Below are 13462 nucleotides of genomic sequence, written 5' to 3'. Positions count from 1 at the left end.
ATTTTGGAGTATAGCCCACCTCTTCATTGACCACACTTTGTTACCTTACTTTGCAGGGCCTGCTGGGACTCCAGTCTAGTTATAGGTGTAGAAACCAAGAGCATGAGGGTGGGGGAACCTGAAGAGAATTAGTAGTGCTGTAGTTATTTCAAGGGAGGCCATTATGGTTTCCTCAGGCAAAGCAGGGTTAATCATCTTAGATGGGGAATATAATTGGTAGTTTTCACATGCAAAGATGATTCAGCAAATTTAGGGGTCCAGCTTCATCAGGAATTTCCCATATGTTTCCATTCCCATTTTGAGAATCTTATTCTATCCTAATCAATGTCCATATTTTAACAGCAGCACTCTGAGGTTGGGAATTCAACTTACATACATTATAATTTAGCGACTCTCAGGATAAGGCTCCAGGTTTGGTTTTCAACAATTTCAGCTCTGCAGCTACAGGAGATTTGGCTTTATTTTAAAGCCAAATCTTCAGGTCATTTATGAAGTGCTTGAGCTGAGAATTGGAATCCCAGGATTATCCTTTTCTTTCTCCACTTTGTCCAGGACAATTAGGAGTAACCAACCAATTTTATTACACTCAATTTGACCAAAATATTTTAAGGTATCAAGTATAGTATATTCCTGCATTCCTTTGTACATGCATGCATACCTCTCCTCTCTTACTGTACATATATATTCAATAAAAATAAATGTTTTAAAAACAAAAAAAAATAAATGTTTTCAATTCTTGTATTTTCTAAAAGACATCAGAAAGTCACTTTGGTTCTTAAGCATTGTGTGTGAAAGTGTTATTTTTGAAATTGCTGCAGCCATCATGTAACTAAGAGGGGATGAGACTTCAAAGATGAAAAGAACCGGGACCCTGTATGACATTGTTGATTCATTGAATCAAACAACCGTCCGATACTTGGTCACAAGACTTTGTATTGCATGAAATTACAAATATTTCTATTATGTAAACTGCTTCAAGTTAAGTCTTCTGCTACTCGCATTAGATTATTTTAACTGATATACATATTGTGGAGAGTTAACAAGAATCAATTGAGTCAATATGTCTTAGTGCAGAGGAAAACACTTTGGCATTATATACTTTTCATATGATATATTATTATGAAGCAAGCTTGTGGCAATGCCAAAGCTAGAACTCAGATAACTCTGACGCCAAGTTCATGTTTTTTCTTCCGTGTTATGCAGTGCACGCATATCTTATATATCCTTCTTTGTTCTGATATCAAGGTCTATTATCCATATGTGCTTACCTTCAGTTCTTGCCTGAAAGATGACCTGAAATAATTTTTAAAATATTTTTATAATTAGTAGCTGGTGGTTTCTCCATATGATATTGCTTTGTACCAAAAAGGTTAATTTTCTTCTCCATATTCTGACATTGCATAAAATAAAAATTCTTAGTGAACTCATACTCTCTTACCTATCCATCTCACAGATGGGTTGTTCAGAACTATCATCTGTTTCACATAGAGCACATCCATCTAGTTCTGTGAAAGTTTCAAAGAATAACCCAAGCTGAACTGAAATTAGTTCTTTGTCACAGCTTTCCAATCTGTCAAATGTGTAGGATGAAAGATGATTGGCAAATAGTGTGGCTTGTCAACCCCTCAATCAAGCACAGTAAAACCTGGATGACCAGCATTTTCATGTACTAGGTTCTATCTACAAACAAACATTCAAATGTTTAAAAGATCATAAGTATTCAGCATAGTTATATAAATTTTGTCAAAAATTTTAAATTTTTGTCCTATTGAATTTTCCCACTTAGAATCTTACACAAAAAGAGAATTATAGAATATTGGATGTGATTTGAATGTCAGACCTCACCGAATCCAAGACCACAATTTTTTTTAAAGGTTTTTATTTATTTATTCATGAGAATACACAGAGAGGAGAGAGACAGAGACACAGGCAGAGGGAGAAGCAGGCTCCATGTAGGGATCGTAGCATTGGACTTGATCCCGGGTCTCCAGGATCACGCCCTGGGCTGAAGGTGGTGCTAAACCGCTGAGCCACCCGGGTTGCCCCAAGGCCACAGTTTGAAAGATGAAGAACTGAGGTCTGATAAGGTCCATAATCACAGAAGTGGTTCAGAGGTAGAATTGTAACTTGACACTGTTTTTTAATCAGTGGTATGTAGAATATCAAGATATAATTTAATTTGCCCAAGTTCTTCCAGTTAAGACATGAGGAAGCCAGAATTCAAATATAAGTTTCTCTGACTCCCAAGTTCATACTTTCAGCCATACATTTATTTCAACATAAAATTATGAGGTTTCATCATTCAGTATCAGTTTAGTTTATCATTTAGAATTCATTTAGAAAATCATTAAGTACCTTTTAGGTTCCAGACATTGGATTAAATAGTAAGTATACAGTGGTGAATAAATAATCATGGTCTTCAGTTACATTAAATAGACAAAGTATATAGATGGTGGGGAGAATGTGGACATTGTGGAAATTGGAAACCAGATAGTATTACCTGAAAAGACCCACATAACATGATATTTTATGATACCACAGGACTAAGCAAGGAGAATCTTGGTTTTGGTTTGGAGATGAGAAGAAGACTAGTAGTGGAATGCAACACATCTGAGAGTGAATGATATGTGTAAAGTGCTCTGAATTAAGAAGGAACTATAGGGGTTGTATGAGCTGTGGCTATGCATAGTAAGCAACTGAGCAGTGGCACAGAATGAGGATGGCGGACTGGGAAATAAAACATCATGTGTAGGGATGCCTGGGTGGCTCAGCGGTTGGGTGCCTGCCTTTGGCTCAGGTCATGATCCCAAGATCCAGAATCGAGTCCCCCATTGGGCACCCTGTGAGGAGCCTGCTTCTCACTCTGCCTATGTCTCTGCCTCTCTCTCTCTCTCTCTCTCTCTCTGTGTGTCTCTCACCGATAAATAAATAAATCTTTAAAAAAATCATGTGTAGACTCAGTCTTAGAAAGACTAAGAGAGAAGTTTGGAAGAGATCACATGACATAGTTGAGAAAGAACAAATGACCACATGACATAGTTGAGAGAGAACAGATGACTCTTGGAAAGTCAGTTGATATAGTAAGATTAGGCAATGTTAGTACCTATTTAAATGTTGAGATCATGAATTTAAAGTGCAACTATTTGTGGTAGGTTAATGAATAGTCCCCCAAAGGTATCAGATCCTATATCCTGGAACCTGTGAATGTTAACTGACATTGTAAAGTTTTTGCAATATATGATTAAGGATTTTGAATTGAGGAAATTACCCCAGAATGTCTATGTAGATGATGGCATAAGAATGAAGCAGAGGAACATTATACACGGAAGAGGAGAAGGAAATATGACCCCAGAGGTAGAAATTGAAGCCATCTGGCACATGATAAGTAATGCCAAGGGTTACTAGAAGCTGGGAAAGCCAAAGAACATATTCTCCACAGTAGACTCTAGAAGGGGAATGACCCTGACAACATCTTGGTTTCAGTCCAGTGACAATGATTTCAGACTTTTGGCCTCCAGAACTGCGAGGGAATAATTTTATGTTGTTTTAGGCCAAAAAATTTGTGATGATTTGTTACAGCAGTTTTAGGAAATTAATATACTGTCCTATCTAGTTGAAAGACTCTAACTTCTCTGGTATATTCATAGAAATGATGGATGGTTGAGTTATTTTTGTAAGTATGATAGAGGCAGAAAGGGGAACAAAACCCTGGGTATTTTCAAAGCAGTTATTGTAGTAGTGAAACATGGATTCTAAGCTGGTGATGTGAGAAAATAGAGATAAAATGGGGCTGATGGATAATGAGAGTATGAAGGCATTAAGGACTAGAAGTCATGAATTGGTTGAAGAACTATTGTAAGTGTACCTGTTAGCAGTCATTAAATGTTGAATGAAATGAAATCAGATAGCAAGTTCAGGGTTCTTGTGTATTGCAAAGCTCAAAACTTAGCACTGAATTGCAGTTGGTGGAGATTACAAAAAAGTTTTGCAAATTGGCCTCTTGACCAAGATAGCCATTTACCAGGACAATATTAGAAATTTCACCCTGTACAATGAAAAGTGAAATATTAGAATCACAGGGATATCTACTTATAAGATATTAGATTCAAGAGTTCACTGAGAAGTTTGCAGAAGAATGAAACATTTCAAATATTTAAGTTCCCTCCATATTCCTTCTGTATGAGAAAATTATTGTAAATTTTAACTGTTTCTGATTTCAAAAAAGTCTTCTCAAAAGTAGAAGTCAAACAGTGTTAACCAGGTATATCCCTAGCATTCTGGTTCAAAATAAAATACTCAAAATGTGGGACACCTGGGTGGCTCAGCAGTGGAGAAACTGCCTTTGGCGCAGGGCATGATTCCAGAGCCTCAGGATCGAGTCCTGCATTGGGCTTCCTGCATGGAGCCTGCTTCTCCTCCTTCTTTTCCTTCTTCCTATGTTTCTGCCTCTCTGTGTTTCTCATGAATAAATAAATAAATTCTTTAAAAAATACTCAAAATGCATATAAAGAAAAGAAACATATTAGCGAAGAGTTGTGTTCTTAACATTTAGTTGGAGCTTTCTAATTGTTTTCCATAGAATAAATAAAATTGTATTTTAGGGTATAAATATGTGCCACTGGGACTCCTCACATATAAAATGTTTACACGGTATGCTCATAAATATGAGACCGTTGAATTAATTTTGTTCATAAACATGCATTCTGAGAAAATCATCTCTGATCCTTAAATCATTTTTAGTGTAAAGTACTAGACATAGGCCTTAATTCTTTGCTAGGTAGCTCAGCTCAGTTCAATTTAATATGACATCTAAATATAATATTTACTGAGCATCTGTTCTGTGTAAAGCCTGTGCTTGACCTCAAGAAATTTTTCAGGGCTTATCCTTTGCCTACAATATTCTTGTATTTCAGTAAAGGTGAAGCTTAAAGGAATATTATGTTCTCTGGACTAATGATCTCATAAATGTATGATCCACTTAGGCCAGTGATCTTTATTCTCCCTGTTACTCCACAGGATCAGCCAGAGGAAAGAATTTACTATAGAACCTCTCTAGGGATTAATACCCTTCAGAACTAGGAACTACGAGTAGTCATCTTTACCAAATGTATTAAGAATTTCTTATTCCAGAATACCTTGGAATGGAAGGTTTAGGTTGGAGAATGAGTCAGACTCCATAACTATATCCATATCTGAATCCCTTGTTCTACCTTTTGAATATTTCCCCCATTTCTCAAACTTTCAAAACCTTTTACTGTCATCTTTTTATTCAAAATTCATAGCTATAAAGAGCCAATTCTTGCTGCTTTGCTAGGGGGCATAGTACCTTGAAATCTAAAATTTATTTCTGCAATCAGTGATATACTAAATATTTAACAATCAGCTCTGTGACAAGAGATACGGACTTATTTGTAATATTTGTGAAGTTCTATGGTATGAACAGTCCCTAAATGGCTAATTTCAAACTGCCATCTTGAAGTCACTGAAGGCAGAATTAGAGATGTGCAGTAGTTCATTATTATTGAGGATGCCTGCCATAAAGATAAAATAGATGTAAGTAATCTTGGGCATCGGTAGTAAGAAAATGTAGCAAAATAAGGAAGTGATAAATTTGAGTATTATCTGTTTTTAAATATGCCTATTATATATTTATTTTTTAATATTGACCACATTTAACAACTGGCCTGGAAACTCCTTAAAATGTTAATAATAATAATAATAATAATAATAATAATAATAATCAGCTCTTGTGATCAGCCCCCGAGTTCACTGCAACACTATCAAAATGATATTCTTTTGTATCACAACTCCTTTTTTCTCTTCCCTTTTTTTTGGGGGGGGGTGTGTGTTTTATAAGAGCATATCTGATATCACTTCTCTGAAAAGGCATAAGGAGAATCAACTTTCTGAGACGTATACCCTGTATGGTAGAAAGGATTCTAAGATGACCTTCAAATGAGTCAATTTCTTGTATAGGCCCCTCCCCTTGATTGTGGATAGGAAACTATGACTGACATCTAGCAAAGGTGATGGGATAGTCACTCTTGTGACTAACAGATGACACAGTAGGTGACTGGAGAAGGAGGTTATCCTGACTTTGATGAAGCAGGCTCCCATGTTGTAAGAGGGTCTGCAAGAGCCACAGTGCAAGGATCTGAGGGGTGCTGGAAGAACTAAAATTAGCCCCCACTTGAAAACATAAAGAGAGGACCTTTGCCCTATAACCATGAGGAACTCAATTCTTCTAGCAACCTTGTGAGTTTGGAGAGGTCTTAGAGCTCTAGAAAGGAACATAACCCAGCCAGTCCCTAGATTACTGCTATGTGAAACCACAAGCAGAGAACCTGGTTAAACCAGGCTTGGGCTTCTGACACAGGGGAGTTGCTCAGTGTAGATTGTTTTAAACTACATTTGTAGTAATTTGTTATGCAGCAATAGAAAACTAACACACTACTTATACTTGAATATTTTTGGTGTGGAAATCAAATGGAAAATTAAACTCTTTTCCAGAATTTTGAAATCTTGGCTCTTTTCCTGCATGACTGTTTTTTTTTTTTTTTTTTTAATACCGTGCTGATTCCTATTCTTTTATAGGTAACCTCTTTAGCCTCTAAGAGCTTTTAGAAGTTTATTCTCATTTTCATGAAATTCCATGAGGACCTGTCATTTAAAAGAACTAACAGCTTTTTTTGAGATACAAATCACATGCCATACAATTCAGATTTAAAAAGTAAAACTCTTTGGTTTTAGTATATTCACAGAACAATGCAGCCATAACCTCAATACATTTTAGAACACTTCATCACCTCAAAAAGAAATCCCATTCCACTGGCATCCCTCTTTATGCTCCATCAGTCCCCGCAGGCTTCAACAACCACTGTTTAACTGTATGTCTTACAGATTTGCCTCTTCTAGATAACTCCTGTAATTGGGTTCAAACATAATATGGTCTTTTGTAACTGGATTCATTTTGCATAATATGTTCAGGGTTCATTCATGTCATGACGTTTATTATACTTCATTTATTTGTACTGCTTAATAATACCCTATAACATGGATATATATCCCATCTTATCCATTCATCAGTTGTTGGACATTACCCTTGTTTCTACTTTTTTTGTCTATTCTAAGTAATGCAACTGTGAACATTTGTGTACAAGTTTTTAGTAGTCATATGTTTTTAACTGTCTTAGATATATAGGTAGGGGCGAAATTACTGGATCATACGGCAAATCCATATTTAATCTTTTAAGAAACTGGAATACTGTCTTCTAAAATGGTTCCCCCATTTTTTCACTCCCACCAGCAGTACATGATATTTCCAATTTCTCCACATCCTCACTAACATGTGTTCTTATCTGTCTTTTTTGATAATAGGCATCTTAGTGGGCAGAGAGTGCTTTCTCATTGTGGTTTTGATTTGCATTTTTCTGATGGCTAATGACATTGAGTATCTTTTAATTTGCTTACTAACCACTTATATATGCCCTTTGGAGAAACTGTCAATTCAAAGCCCTCATCCAGTTTTAATTGCATTATCTCTCTTTTCATTATTGAGTTGTAAAAGTTTTTCTTTTACATATTCTAGCTTAGAGTCCTTTATAAATATGATTTGAAATGTTTTCTCCTATTCAGTGTCTTTTTTTTTTCCCACTTTCTTGATGGTTTCCTTTGAAGCACAATTTCTCTTAATGCATACCTTTGTTTTCTTCTAAGGTTTTTGAGGTATTAGCACTTAAATTTAGGCCTTTGGTCCATTTTGAGTTACTTTTTTTGTATGATATAAGGCAGAAATCTAAATTATTTTGAACGTGGCTACCTAGTAATCCCAGCATCATTTGTTAAAAAGACTATTCTAATTGTCATCAAATTTGGGAGATTTTAGCTCAATATCTTATTTTTTAAGCTCTGTTAATTTTTCTTCAGTCTTTATCCCCATTGTTTTTTTCAGATTAAATAGGCTCTCTTGTTCTATTTTATAGTTCACTGATAATTGTTCCAATTCAAACGTACTCTACTCAAATCTACTTTAAGGACTATTTCATTATGGTTATTGAATGATACATGAAATTAGTTTGATAACTTCAATAATTTCCACTTATTTTTTGAACTTTTAGCTCCTTATGGGTATTCACTATTTGATAAGATACTATCATCCTAGCTTCCTTTAAGCATTGCTTTTTTTTTTAGTTAATTGTGGCTCTACTGCCTGTTTTGAAGTCTTAGTCTATTAAATTCTATATCTGCATCTTTTCCTGATTCTATCCTGAGTGCCTGGTTTTTTTGTAATGTGCATGAGTCATACCTTCCTATTTTATTGGGTAATATAGTAATCCTGGATGCTGAGTCTCCTTATCCCATTCTGGCGCTTGTTTTGTTGTTATAGGCACATTAATTTGTTTAGTGAATTGGTTAGGTTATTTTAGTGAAGACTATTTCTTTGTCAGTGTGGACCCTCTGATATTGCACTTTAAAGGACATAATTTTGGGAATGCACACAGGTCCATTTGGAATGATGGTGATTTTAGCAGGGTTCTCTTTGGATAATGTTCTCTGGCCTCTCTGTTAAATTATCAGCTTACTTTAATATCCTATTCAATTTTAGGGTCCTCTAATTGCTGGCTGATGCCCCTATTGTTTTCAATAATGCCCTGGGGCATAAGTGGAATTATAGTCCAATACAAATAAACCCAAGCTGTGGTAGTTTTTGAGACTAGGCTTTGAGGTTTGCTCTGACCATAGGAGGGTTCTTCTTAACCGTCTCTTTCCATGGTTCTTTCTGGTACGATAGTTGGCCTGCAGTTTAGCTTTTGATATGTCATAAAGCTACCAACCTCCTCATAATTGCTTACAACCAAAAACTCCATTTCTTTTTTTTTTTTCTTTTTTACCCCTCTTGCCAGCCACAGCTTTGCCAGCCACAGCTTTGGAACTTCCTAAGAGTTTTGTAGGAAATGTCAGATTCTGCCTTCACTGCTAACTCTTAATATCATGTTCTTCAAAGCAGGTTTTTCAACTACTTCTGTCTGCATGCTGCCACCCACTATCCATTAAAAAAATGTAGATCTCAGCTATAGATGATCATCTATCCTTTTGTAAGACTTAAAAAAGAGAGAAATTTATTTCAACAATGTCAAATTGTGTGTGTGTACACACACAAACTTTTTTTTTTATCACCCTCCAATTTCTCCTCTAAACTCTGTTGAGTTTGCAAACCCCTGAGAAGGTTAAGGGGATTTCACTGATGGGATGGACGTTCTAATATAATGCTATGAGTCATTGATAAAATGCCATTTTCATTTGGTTGCGTAAAGGAATATTTTTGTTAATTTTGAGGAATTATTTTTACTAGATTGAATCAGCAAGATTTTGGATTGTGTATCTAAGAGCTTTGAATAAAAAAAAAAAAAAAAGACTAAAAGACTACATGAAGACCTTGAGGATATGGTAAAAAAAAAAAAAAAAGGTAAGGATGTATGACCAGGGGCTTAGAACAGGCTACTGAAGAGAGCCAAAGAAAATCTCCAAAGTGGAATCTATGCCAGCCATGCCCTATTGCCTGTCCAGGGACTGTCTTTGTTTCTTTTCACTAGCCTGTCGCAAATGGTTTATAGGGGGAATGTAGTCCAATTCTACCCTAGGTGGTTTGGAATTTGAGGTATATCTGTTTTGGAATGATTCAGAATGATGGACTTACTATCAGGTAACTTAAATGAAAGAAAAAGTGGATAAAAGTCACTTACATAGAGATATATGTGGGAAGTGGTAATTTAATGACTGGTCATATATCAACCTGAAACCTAGGGCACTACACAGAGGATGAAACTGATGACCATAGTTGAAAAAAGCAATGTAATGAATGCGCTGTGTGTGTGTGTATGTGTGTATGTGTTTGTGTGTGAAAGAAAGAACATGTACGTATTCAGGTAGGGTGAATGCAGAGGCAGCCTGAAAATATTAGAAAGAAAGCCAGAAGGTCTGAAATAGTGTTGAGGAGGGTGGGTGGAATTCTCATTTAGTCTCCCATCCCTGTTAGTGAATGTGAAAACTAAAATAATTGAGAGTCACCTGTTCCTTAAGAATTGGCACTAGTAGACTTATTAACTGCCCTTCCCTATGGCTCTATCACTTACCCCCTTACAAGGTTTTATTTTCTACCTCTGAGTCTCCAGTTCTTTGATTTACCTTAATATGAGATAAAATACAGAAATCTGGGAAAGCTCCAGTTCTCACTGTTTCTCCTTCTGAGATCTTTGTAGCTCACATGTCACGTAGATATTAAGTGGGATCTTAATCTGGATTCAGCTATTTTGTGAATGCTTTCATCAGTCCCAATGGGTTCTTACTGACCAATAGAGAAGTGTAATGTAGTCCCTACCAGCTACCAAGTAAATGTCATTTGGATTAAGACATTCTTTGAACTAAACCAGTGAAAGTAAAAACTGCTCATATGAAACATTACTGTTCTCTATCAGTAATTCAAGGATTCTAGCCACTTTACCTTTTAAAGGTTTCTAAATGAGTATATTTGCCAGATAAGTTATCTAAATAGTTTCATAGCCTGAATTTAAATCCCCCCTTTTTTATATACAATAAAAAGTAGTATGTTGGATTTTTTGGTTGCTTCTGTACTTCATTTTTCAAATAAACTATAAAATGGCACCACCATGTGGTTGAAATATGTATTTTGTTCTCTGAAATCTAACCTGGCAAGAATTCAGTGTCAGCCCAGTTAATGTCGTTCTTTCAACAAATGTTTATTGCGACCCTACCATGTGTTGGGTATGTTCTTGGCACTGGAACACTGTAAATAAAACAAATGCATTCTCTGACTGCTTAAATTTCATATTCACTGTTCACCTTTTATTGGCTAAGCAGGCTAGATCAAACATTAAATACAAAAGCATATTTTAGAAATAATTTTCATTGGTATAAGAAAAAACAAACAGTTTAGTTCTGGCTTTGTCATTGACCAGCTGTGTAAAAATACTCAATTTTCTATATGGGACTAAGATATTTAGAAGTTGTTCCAGATAAATGGCTCCTAATTCTTATAATACCATAAAAACAATGACGATGTTTTTCTTGGTGGGGATGGGGTGGGAGGTGGTGTTGAGTGGTGAGTAGACAACAACAACAATGTATACTAACACATTCCAAAGCTTGCCTACAAGCTTGCGGGGAGGTTATAGCCTCCTTGAATATTACCTTTGGTCTCAATGGGTCCACCTACAAGTAAAGTTAAAATATATTGGATTAGGGATGCCTGGGTGGTTCAGTGGTTGAGCATCTGCCTTTGGATCAGGTTGTGATCCTCGGGTCCCGGGACTGAGTCCCACATTGGGCTCTGCTCAAGGAGCCTGCTTCTCCCTCTGCCTGTGTCTCTGCCTCTCTCTCTCTGTGTCTCTCATGAATAAATAAATAGTCTTTAAAATATATAGATAGATACATATGTCTATAAAAAATATATATATATATATCCTATATCTATCTATCTATCTATCTATCTATCTATCTATCTATCTATCTATCATCTATCTTGGATTAGATTATTTCTAATGTCCCTTCTAGCCATAACAATATTAGACTCTTATGATCATAATTAATAAAATAACTAATCCCAGGGTAGAGCTAGAATCTATATTCACGGCTCTTCTGTCTTTGGATCCTTTCCACTACATCACACCCAGTCTGTGGTTGCTGAATTATAGCATTTATCTAAATCCCTCTCACATTTGAAATTCATCCTGGCATTTAAAGATTTCAGGTTCTTCTAGAAAACATCAGATAGAAATCCCCCCCCTCTATTTTATTAGTTATATTAATATTAGCTTTCATTTTATTAAATTCACATTTAGTGTCAGGCACTTTTCTAAGTAAGCTCTTTAAATGCCATTATTTCTCAGAACGTTTGAAGGAGAAACCTATACACACCTAACTATATTCAGTGCACAGAACAGCACGATTTAGGACCAGAGGTTAGAGTTAGTTCAATTCCAGGCAAGATACTATGGCCATTCAGCATGGGAGCTCTGGAATAAGACTATGGGTTCTAATTGTGCATCTATAATTGACTAACTGTGTGACTTTGGGTGAATACATGCCTGAGCCTCTCTGAAACTATTTATAGAGTTACAGTGACAATTTCACTGTATTGAAATTTTCTCAAATTTCAATATGGGATTATTATGGCACTTGAACTGTGAACATCTGAAACAAAAATTGAATTATTTCCTTTGCTATGTTTTCCCACAATGTAATCTCAAATTTACTGTGTGCACAAGAAAAGGATTTCTTGACTAGGCCATCTAAATATTGGGCATATCACTGTGGGCTCTCATTAAATATTAGTGGGGGATTTATGGAAGTTTGGTGGGTAGGAATGTAGAAATAGATGAGAAAAAAATTCTGCCTTCAAAGAAAAGTTTCTAAATTCAGATGTAGTCAGATGTGGGAGACACGGTTAAACTGATTTAATTCCTTTGTATTTGTGATTTCTTGAGAATTCTCTGTCTTGCTTGTGGTGTGTCCAATTGGACAACTGCATCCAATTTTTTTTAAAAGGACAGTTTCCTGACAAGACCATAAATTGATTTTCAAAGGTTACAACGTCCTTCACAAACTGATTAAGAAAGGACAAGAAAAAGAACCACAGTTGGTTGAAAAATGGTTTCAAATTGCCCCAGGAAAATAGTGTACCATGAAATACCTTTTCTTATGTAGGCTGAAATAGGGCTGTTACCTGGCAGGACAGCTGGGGTAGGGAGGTGAAAGGTGAAAGTCTTCTACTATATAGGTTAGCTCTTTATAGAAACAGAGTTTCATTTTGGGTTTTTCTCCCCTCTAACTTTTCTAAATGTTGGGCCTTCCCTGACTTCTGTGAGCATTTGCACGTGTCCTAGAGAAATACAGTGGTGTGTGTGGTGGTGGTAGGGGGTGTTAAACCCCAGTATGTTGTGTGGGATGAAAGCAGCCTCCTTACAAGTGGTTTTCCATCCTCCTTTCTCTCCATTCTCCTTTCTACCACAATGAACTTCCTCATGCAAATGTTGATCATGTTACATCTCTCCTCAAAAAACCCATTGCCTTTGAATTAGGATAAATCTATTCAGTCTGGCATTTAAGGATTTTCTTAGTGAGAACACTAGTCTGTCTAGTTCCATTGCTTTTATTTCCTCTCTCAATACCTTACATCCCAACCACCTTTCATCTCACTTTTCCTGATCATACCTCCACATTTTTCATCTCCATGCTTAGACCTTTATTCACACGACTTCTTTTACCTGAAATGTACTTGTTTCTATCTATTTCCTAGCTTTCCCTGTGCTGGGTGTAGAAGATTTAAGAATAACAAAAGGATGATATCTGAGTATCAAGCTGAATAAAAGAATATCTGGGTGCCAAGGTGAATATGAAGTATGAAATCTCCATGTTAGAAATGTACTTTAGAAAAGGCCTCTCA

Source organism: Vulpes lagopus, chromosome 17 (assembly GCF_018345385.1).
Source record: "Vulpes lagopus strain Blue_001 chromosome 17, ASM1834538v1, whole genome shotgun sequence".
NCBI lineage: Eukaryota > Metazoa > Chordata > Mammalia > Carnivora > Canidae > Vulpes > Vulpes lagopus.
The sequence above is the reverse complement of the archived record's forward strand: the minus strand, read 5'-3'. Positions refer to the sequence as shown.